The sequence below is a fragment of the Myotis brandtii genome, unplaced genomic scaffold, assembly GCF_000412655.1.
Source record: "Myotis brandtii unplaced genomic scaffold, ASM41265v1 scaffold136, whole genome shotgun sequence".
Lineage (NCBI taxonomy): Eukaryota > Metazoa > Chordata > Mammalia > Chiroptera > Vespertilionidae > Myotis > Myotis brandtii.
The window spans coordinates 6,112,712-6,122,265 of record NW_005354829.1 but is presented as its reverse complement, the minus strand read 5'-3'; positions in this window follow the sequence as shown (position 1 = coordinate 6,122,265).

Below are 9,554 nucleotides of genomic sequence, written 5' to 3'. Positions count from 1 at the left end.
GGGGCCACAACATTAGTAACAAAGAAACAGAATTTCTGGAGGATGAGGCCCAGAAATCAGGATTTTAAAAAGATTCCCAGGTGATTTTAATGTGCAGCCAAGGTTGAGAAACACTGGGCTAAAGGTTGCTATTTACAATCACTAATCTTTTCATCATTTATCAAAAGGAAAAACTCTTCTTAAAATATGGTCAATTAGCTTCCTTTCTGACAGAGTCTGCAGTCCTTGGCCCCGATTTGAATACTGCATAACATACAGAAGAAAGAAGTAAATGTAATGAACAATTGTGAGAATCGTGGAATAAATCACTCTATTCCCCAGATTCAGGAAACAAGCTTAATGATATTTCGACAAACACACAATTTTAGGACTTTATTATCAATGTAGTATAATGTAAGATTTTGTATCTTTTCAACTAAAAGTGAGTGAAAATATGTTAAAAAAAAAAAGGAAACAGTAGTTGAATTCTCTGTATGTAGATTAGAAATCACAGGGGTCTATTTAAAACCTTGCATGGTGTTTTCATTTCCAGATAATTAAAATAACACAAGATAAATCTCTTTCATGTCTGATGGATAATAATATCGCTCTATTTGCATTTTGGATTACAGATGGAAAAGGAAAAGTATATTTGCCTAAGGTTTTCCAAAGAGTAAATGAAGAGCCAGGAATAAAATGTCTTTTATTCATGGTTCCAAATCTCTTACTTCCTCTGCTTGACAAGATGACAGGCTCCTTCTGCTGAAAATCGTATTCCAATTATATAACTCTCATCATTTCAAATAAGCAATGGGTTATGAGGGCATACGCCTTACAAATTAAAAGAAGCATCATTCCAAAACCTGTGTTATTTTTTTTAATAACTTATTGGTAAAAGTTACAGAAAGTAATACACCATATTAGACTTTTCTGCATCACCAAATGATGCCAGACGCAGTAACCACAGCCTTCATTAAATGCACCCCAGACTTAAAACTTTCACTGCTCTTAAATAACCTGCCTGGCAATAAGCATTATGCAAATACAGGCAATGAGGGGAAACCACTTCCGAAAACTGCAATGTGCATTTAAGTAAACAGCTACTGAACACAGAAATGTGCTTTTCGGATTCTACTAAATGATTTCGTTCTAGAAACTCTAATATCAGGATGCTGCTATGCTTAAGAACATTGATTGCAATATAGAATAAAATAAGGTAGCAAGTGGAATTTTATACAGAATGTACAGATTATAATCTAATAATTCACTGTCATTTTAAAAATATATATTTTGGATTTGCCACAGTTTTTGGAAAAAAAAATTCTAGAGAATGAACTCATTTTTTGGTTTGTTTTCTTGTGTAGTAAGCCTTTGTACAGGTCATTCCTTGTTCATTAAGGACAAAAAGATGTACCTCCCAACTGGGGAGAATAAAGGAGTTACTGAGAAAGCTGAAGCCCCATGGGAAGAATCTTCTATATTAACCTTAAAAATTAGTGAGGAGACTCTTCCCAATCAAATGACCAGCATGGGAGGGCGTGCCTAGTTCCTCATCTTGCAGTTCTGGCTCAAAGAGCTGTATTTGGCTTTTGAGTGACAGCTCCATTAAGGAAAATCTTTGTATCTGGGGGGGGGGGGACCCTTCTTTCTTTTAGAGGCTATAAAAACTGCTTGTTCCTTCCAGAACTCGAAGGCAGAATCACTGACTGTGTCCCCACAGTGAAAGTCAAGTGGCCCCAGAGACTAGGCAAGTAAAGAAAATGAGAAGCAGGCGGGTATAATTCATATTTGGAAAAGTATAAAAACTGTTAATCGGCACAGTCATTCTTAAAAAACCTTAAGTGAAAATTTTAGGTAAAACAGATAGAAATGCTTCCATCATTCCTTTCAAACCCAAGTATGCCAGCTTCACTTCCCAGTGTGTGCATAGCCCACGTGGGAGAACTCAGCCCCAGAGAGAGACTAATACAGGCATTTTCAAGTTTGGGCCTCACAATTTAAAAGTCAATATTTTACTTCAGGCCACTGACCCAAGCAATGCTCCTTTCTTATCTCCCCCAATTCAGGGATTTTTGAGCAGTACATCACCTGCGGCCCACACACATAACACAACCTTATTTCTTTTTTCCACTCATTTATCTCACTACTGCCCCTTTATTTCCTTTATTCCTTGCTACATATGGGGGCAGAAGAGAAAATCATGTTTACTAAATTTTCATTTTTCTATGTGGTTTTTTTACTATGGCAATGGAAACATCTGCTTATCTTTACATCTAATATAGTGTAAACTCAAATTTAGGTTTGGTGGTCTTGTTTCTGGAATGTTTCATATTCTTTATTCTTGAAGTTGACACATTATTTTTTGATATATCAAAACACTTGAAAACAGAAAATCTTCCAGGAATTTTGTTTCTTTCTTTAAAAATGTATTTACATCATACTTTATACACCATAAAGGGCACACAGTTTAAGTGTACAGACTGATGGGTTTTGACACTGGATACACAGCAATCAAGGTACAGGGCATGTCCCTTGTACCCTTTGGCAACAAATCTCCACACGCTGCCACCCTGACTCCAGGTAAGCATGGTTTTCTGTCACTATAGATTTATTTTACATGTTACAGAATTTCACATAAATGAAATTATATGCCATGCACTCTTGTGTCAGCCTCCTTTCTCTTAGCATAACGTTTTTGAGATGTGTGCATGTTGTTGTATGTATATTTATATCCATGGGTAGTATACAGTTACATATCCCACAATCTGTTTATCCATTCACTACTTGGTGGCTATTTGGCTTGTTTCTATTTTGGGGTTAATATGAATAAAACTGTTGGTTTCCAATTCTAGGCTGGAACATATGTTGTCATTTTACTTGGGTCAGTACCTAGGAGTGAAATGGCCGGATTGTACGGTAAACATATTTTGCCAAATTGTTCTCCATAGTGGTTGCACCATATTATCTTCCACCAGCAATGCATGAGAGTTGCAACTATTCCATGTTCTCTCCAACACAGTATTGTCAGTCTTTTAAATTGCAACCATTCTACTGACTATGTATTGATATCCCATAATGGTTGTACCTAATATTTCCTAATAAATAATTATGTTAAACATCAATTTTGCATATAGTAGCATACACATTATTCTTCCTAGAAAATTAGAAAATACAATCTTAAAATAATAACACAGGGGGATGGCAATTAAGTATATCATGGGTATCAGTACCCCCCAAAATTTTAACTATCTACTATTTTTCCATGATGTAATATAATACAAAATATAATAATCACTTTGTATTAATAAATAACTTAGAGGTTAATTGGTTATGACAATTTGTCTTTCTAATATTTTCAAGTTTATATAATTATCAAATTTATTGGCATAAAGTGATTCATAATATTACCTTTATGTCTTAATATCTGTAAAATCTGGAGCTCTCTCACCCCTGGCATTAAGCATTTATGCTCTCACTGTTTTGTTCTCTATCAGTCTAGGTATACCTGTAATGGACCCTATGATCAACAAAGATCTGGGCAGTCATATTCTAGCATCTCCCAGACCTGAATGAGCTCTGGGAATTGTTTACAGGTTCCTGAACACTCTGCCTGACCTCATGAACTAATACCTCCACAAGTTTTGCTTAGTACATAGCAACAGGCTTAAGGGGACGCTTATACAGATTTTAGGAGCCCTGTCTCTGCATAACTCCATTCTCTCTAATACTATGACCTCTGGATTGCAGCCACCTCAGCCTCCCTGGGCTCTGCCCTCTGTCTCCTTCACTTAGTTTTATTTTAGTTAAGCTCTGCTTTCCCTTCTGGCACCATGATATGGTGAGGGCCTCAGGGCAGACAGCTGAGGTAATTACAGCACTCACCTCATTTGTTTACCTTCTCTCAGGGGTCGTGGTTCATGCCACCTGTTGTCCCATATTTGGGCACAGATGTGTCAGCTGCGATGCTTGGTTTTGAAAATGTTTATGGGAGAATGGCAAGTCTGGTCCCAATTATTCCACCATTTCCAGAAACAGAAATCTTCCAGGAATCATGAACCAGCTTCATTCTCCCTCAGATAATGTATATATTATAGTTAGAATATCTTTTGCTTATACAAATGTTAGCCTATGTAAACAAATGATAAAATAAGGTGTAGAGGCTGAAAATAAATGAATAGGAGTTAAGTGCCTTAAAAAGGTGATCCTTATAGATTTCCTCAATAGAGCGAAGTATTTTTAAAATATAATTTTTAAAACTTTCGGGATCACACATTTTCTCTATTTTGAAAAGTAACTGGATATGTGTCAACCTAACTATAATCCATTACAAATTCTGAACCATAAAAATGTAAGAGGGATTCAACTTTTCAGTTAATATTGCCCATCTTTACACACTTTAAAATTCTAAAAATGTCTTCTACAGGAATTTTTTTCCATGGTAATAGAACTTGCAAAGGTTACCCATGAAAAGTTCATCAGTTTAATAATAGCTGATGCTGTACTCTGCTAAACTTCCTAACATTTCCCTCTGACTGTCATACATTTATCACATGGCTTCCTATAAGGTCTAAAATATTTGAAGCTAATTAAGCAGAAAGAGGAGGTTTTCTTTTTGCGTCGATCTATTCCTTGCCTTTATGTCTAGGAGAACATTTACAGCTCTCTTCCCCCAGCTGCCACCTGAGGCTGCAAGAAGAGGACAGGGGAAAAAATGGCGGCAGAGTAAGAACATGCTCCCAGGAACAAACTGGTATTACAACTAAAATACAGAAAACTTCCCTAATAATCAATGGAAAACTAGCAGGAGAGAACCCTGACACCCGAGGACCAAAAGTGGAGACTGCATAGAGACTGGTAGGAGGGGCAGAAAGGGCTGGCCGGGCGCCCACAGACAGCAACTGAAGTCCCAGCGAAATATCTCAGATGTGGAGGGGTTGCCACTGAGAACTCTGGGATCTAATCCCCAAGCTAGGCGCCCCCCCAGCAGAGAGCACCAGAACTGAGAAGGGTACCCACATAACATCTGGCCATGAAAAGCAGTGGGGTGCTGTCTGCCAGAGCATAATAGCTGAAAATTCAGGCACTCTCTTAAAGGACCAACACACAAAATTCCCTGTGAGCCACCCACCTTGTGCTCCAGCAGAGGGAGGGTGAAGTGGACTGGAACTCTGAGGGCAGAAGCCAGGACTGGGGACTCGGGGGATAGAGCTCAGAAGGCAGACACTCTTAAATTTCCTGAGCTGAGTCATTCCTTCACACAGCGGAGGACATCTTTCCCACATAGACATTTCCCTTGCCTCAGGGGGAAGACAGTTGACACACCCTATTGGGAAACACCTTGCCCTAAGGCAGTGGTTCTCAACCTTGGCTGCACATTAGAATCACCTGGGAATCTTTTTAAAATCCTGATTTCTGGGCCTCATCCTCCGGAAATTCTGTTTCTTTGTTACTTAAAAAGATTCCCAGGTAATTCTAATGTGCAGCCAAGGTTGAGAACCACTGCTTTAAAACATCCTATATAATAAAGAGATAATATGCAAATTGACTGTCACACCCTTGCAAGATGGCTGCCTACGACCAGGTGGGCAGGGGGGGTAGTGAGGGACAACCAAATTACTGAACAGCAGGCTGCCTGGGGCAACCAGGCCGGCAGGGGGGCCGTGAGGGGTGACCAGGCTGGCAGTGGGGGCAGTTAGGAGTGACCAGGCTGGCAGGGGGGGCAATTAGGGGTGGCCAGGCCAGCAGTGGGGGCAGTGAGGGGCGATCAGGTCAGCGGGGGAGGGGGGGAAGTTAGGGGTGATCAAGCAGGCAGGCCAGTGAGCAATTAGGAGCCAGCGGTCCAGGATTGTGAGAGGGATGTCCAACTGCCGGTTTAGGCCCGTTCCCCAGGATCAGGCTTAAACTGGCAGTCGGACATCCCCCGAGAGGTCCCAGATTGGAGAGGATGCAGGCTGGGTTCAGGGGACCCCCCACCCCCGTGCACGAATTTCATGCACTGGGCCTCTAGTGCATACATAATGACACATGCCAGGAAAAATGATGTATGCTCTATGTGTCCTAACATTCGTAAATGATATTTTCACTGAGCAATGGTATTTATATGGGGCCTCTAGCACACTACAACCTCCCTTTCTTGTGTATATGGTTCTTTCTTTCTATCCTTCTGGGTCCTCTCTCTGCTTCCTCTGTGTGTGTTTTTTACCCATGTTCACTGGGTGGAAACAGTTTTCTAAACTTGAACTTTCTTGTTAGAAGGCTAATTTTTATATTAGAGCTGAGCTAAAAAATAGTACCCAAATTCCCCTGATTTTGTAACTATCAGGATGTTTCTAATGCAATTTTTTTTCCACATTTTTTATTGTTTAGCCTTAGGAACAGAGGATAGTGGTTAGACAGTCATATACTTCATCAGCCACCATATGTAATGTAATATTTTTAAGCATGCTCCTGGGGTAGCTCTTCTAAAGGTTTAACTGCAAAATCAGTTTTTACTCACTGTCTGGATTATTGTAGTCAGAGGCATAATTTAAATGAGAAGGCACAATGTCCAAATAATAAAGGTAAGATTAGTAAAATGTTCTCACTGGTTAAAAATAAGTACTATGATTGGAAATGTTTTGGTTAATAAATTGTTTGTTATTAATAAAGATGATATCTTTAGTAAATGAGTTTGACCAGTACAGCTACCATGCTAAAGAAAACCTGTTTATCTCCTATATTGCATATTTTACATATCTCAATATTTTAATATTCCAAAGTCAAAATATTAAAAAGAAATCTGCAGCATAGAATTGGGCAACTGTGTTTGACAGTGAGTATGTAATGCTGCCTACTCTGGGAGTTATTGAATTCCCTGCTCAATGTGTAGGAAGCAGACAGCTGCTTCTGTTGTTTCTCTTTCCTCAGCACAGCAATCAATTTAAACCTGATGGGGCATTTGAATGCTAAAGCATATTTATTCTTCTCCCAACTAAAATTGAAGTACTAGCAAAGATATAGCGTTGTCTGACTTATTCGATTCAACTTACATATTAGTCAAATTAGGAAGTGTTTGTTTTCAAAGACAGAGTTAAGTCATTCTTTATAAATAATTTTAATAGAATTTGGACTAAAACAATTTCTATTTCTACACAGAAAACTGGGATTGTAGGCTTAAGTTTGCTTTTTGGTTGTGACGATTTAAAAAACAAACACCAATGAAATATTTTAGTCTCATGAATACCACTGAATTTCCAAATTGACTCAGAATTTCTAAAAATATTATCAATTGCTCAAATGAGGAATAAAATTGCCTTTAGATATTTCATAACAGGAAACTAGAGCAGCTGATTTCACCCTGAAGAGTTGCTTATTTATCCTGTTATTTGAAACAGAATCTTAGCATGAAGAAAAAAAATGAAAGAGAATAATATGGTTTAAAAAAATCCATTTTAGCATCATTTGGGTAAATAAAATACTGAAAAGTTAGTTCTTTCTCAAAATAAGTATCTACAGCTTGGCCGGCATGGCTCACTGGTTGAGCATCCATCTATGAGCCAGGAGATCATGGTTCAATTCCTGGTCAGGGCACATGCCTGGGTTGCAGGCTGGATCCCCGGGGGGCGGGGGGGGGGGGGGGGGCAGGAGGCAGCCAATGGATGATTCCCTCTCATCATTGATGCTTCTATCTCTCTCTCCCACCCTCTCTGAGATCAATAAAATCCTATCTAATAACAAACATGGTAATTGACCATACCTTCACTACACCTCCCATTGGCTAATCAGCGAGATATGCAAATTAACCACCAACAAAGATGGCGGTTAATTTGCATATGTAGGCGCGAAGCGGCGGAGCGAAGACTGAAGGCAGCTCTGGCCAGAGCAGCAAAGGCTTGAAGGCAGCTCCGGCCAGAGTGAAGGCCTGGGTCCCGGGTGCCAGAGGAAAACCGGTGCCAGCAGCCAGGGGAAGGGAAGGCCTATTGCACAAATCTTTTCATGCAACAGGCCTCTAGTATATATATAAAAAACTAAATATATACAGATGGCATTAAAATTATAAGCTGTTATTTATAATAAAACATGATATAGTAAAACCCATGCAATAATTTATTCTGCTCTTCTATATTTCTAAGGATTTCTGCCAGAATATTTTTAGGAGCACAAATTCTGTTTTTGTTTTTACTTGAGCAGTGTTTTCATTTGCATTTCTGATATAGGAGCCCTTGGAGTCTACAAACAGGGAAGTCATCAAATGATGTCTAATTCATGCTGCTCTGAGATAGAAAATATCCAGCTCATGCCTGTTAGAGTGACCTCTACCAAGCACCCTGAACTGCCTTGTTCCTTCTGCAATAACCCTATTTATCTGTCCACCTTGTAGAACTTTGTGGTTGCATATATTTGGGTTTTTTCCAATGTTTGTAACTGGAGTTAACCCCACATCCATAATTAATTAACCTGCATTATAAACTTATTTTTTTAGAACAAAGAAGGACACAAATAAACTAATCACCCACAAGTCATTGTACTAGAAAACTAGAATAAAGTAAGTATAAAGATGCATTATATAATAATGTATATATATTTATATATGTGTATATTATATATATTACACATGTGTACATATATGTAAAGTGAACACATTACAAAATGAAATATATTAAAACAAGAGAATGATGGGGAAAAGAGGTAGTGGTAGTAAAAACAGGAAAGCAATATTGAACCATGAGTTAACATGGTAAAATAATCCCTGAAAGTAATTTAATTTGGTAAAGATAGTCACAATTACAGTTCTAGGTTTACTTAATAAGCAGTGCAGAAGAGGAATAGAGTTAATTGCATAATTCCCAGTGTTTTCAGGGTCACAGCAAACAAGTGGGGCAGCTGTGGCTAAGTTGACCTCTCAAGAGAAAGCCACACATCAACATGCTTTGGAAGCCAGCACTCCGAGTTCCAATTTTGCCAGGTTACTCAGAAACCATGGAACTTCAGACATGTTACCATACCTATCTGTACCTCTGATTTTTCCATCTATCACATAGAAATCATAATAGTAACAATGCTATTATTAGGTTGTACTGAGACTTAAATTAGTTAGTTTATGACAAGCGTTTTGTGCAGTATCTGAAATATAACATGATCAATAATAAATAAGATGAATTATAGCCTTTAGTAGTTCTCAAATCTAAAAACATGGAAATAAAAAATAAAAATAAAAAAATAAAAACAAAAACATGGAAATATCATTCTGAAAAGGACTTATTAATATCTGTATGTTTATATTTTAAGATTATAAAGCAACAGCATTGGACCAAGAGTTAAGAAAGTTAGTTCTAATCCAATTTCTCCTGGTATCTGATGGACATAATTAACAGTTTCCTCATCTCCTAAGACAGAATGGACCAGCTCAGGATCTGTGTCAACTCTAGTATTTCTTGTTGAGGCAAAGCTTTCTTGCTGCTGCTGTTGTTGAAAATAAATACCGTAACAGATATAATACTGATAAAAATCAAGCTAAAAAGAGAAAAAAAATTAAGATTACTCTGAAATAATTATTGAGATAGGACACTTAAAATTTATATCAGGAGCAAATTACT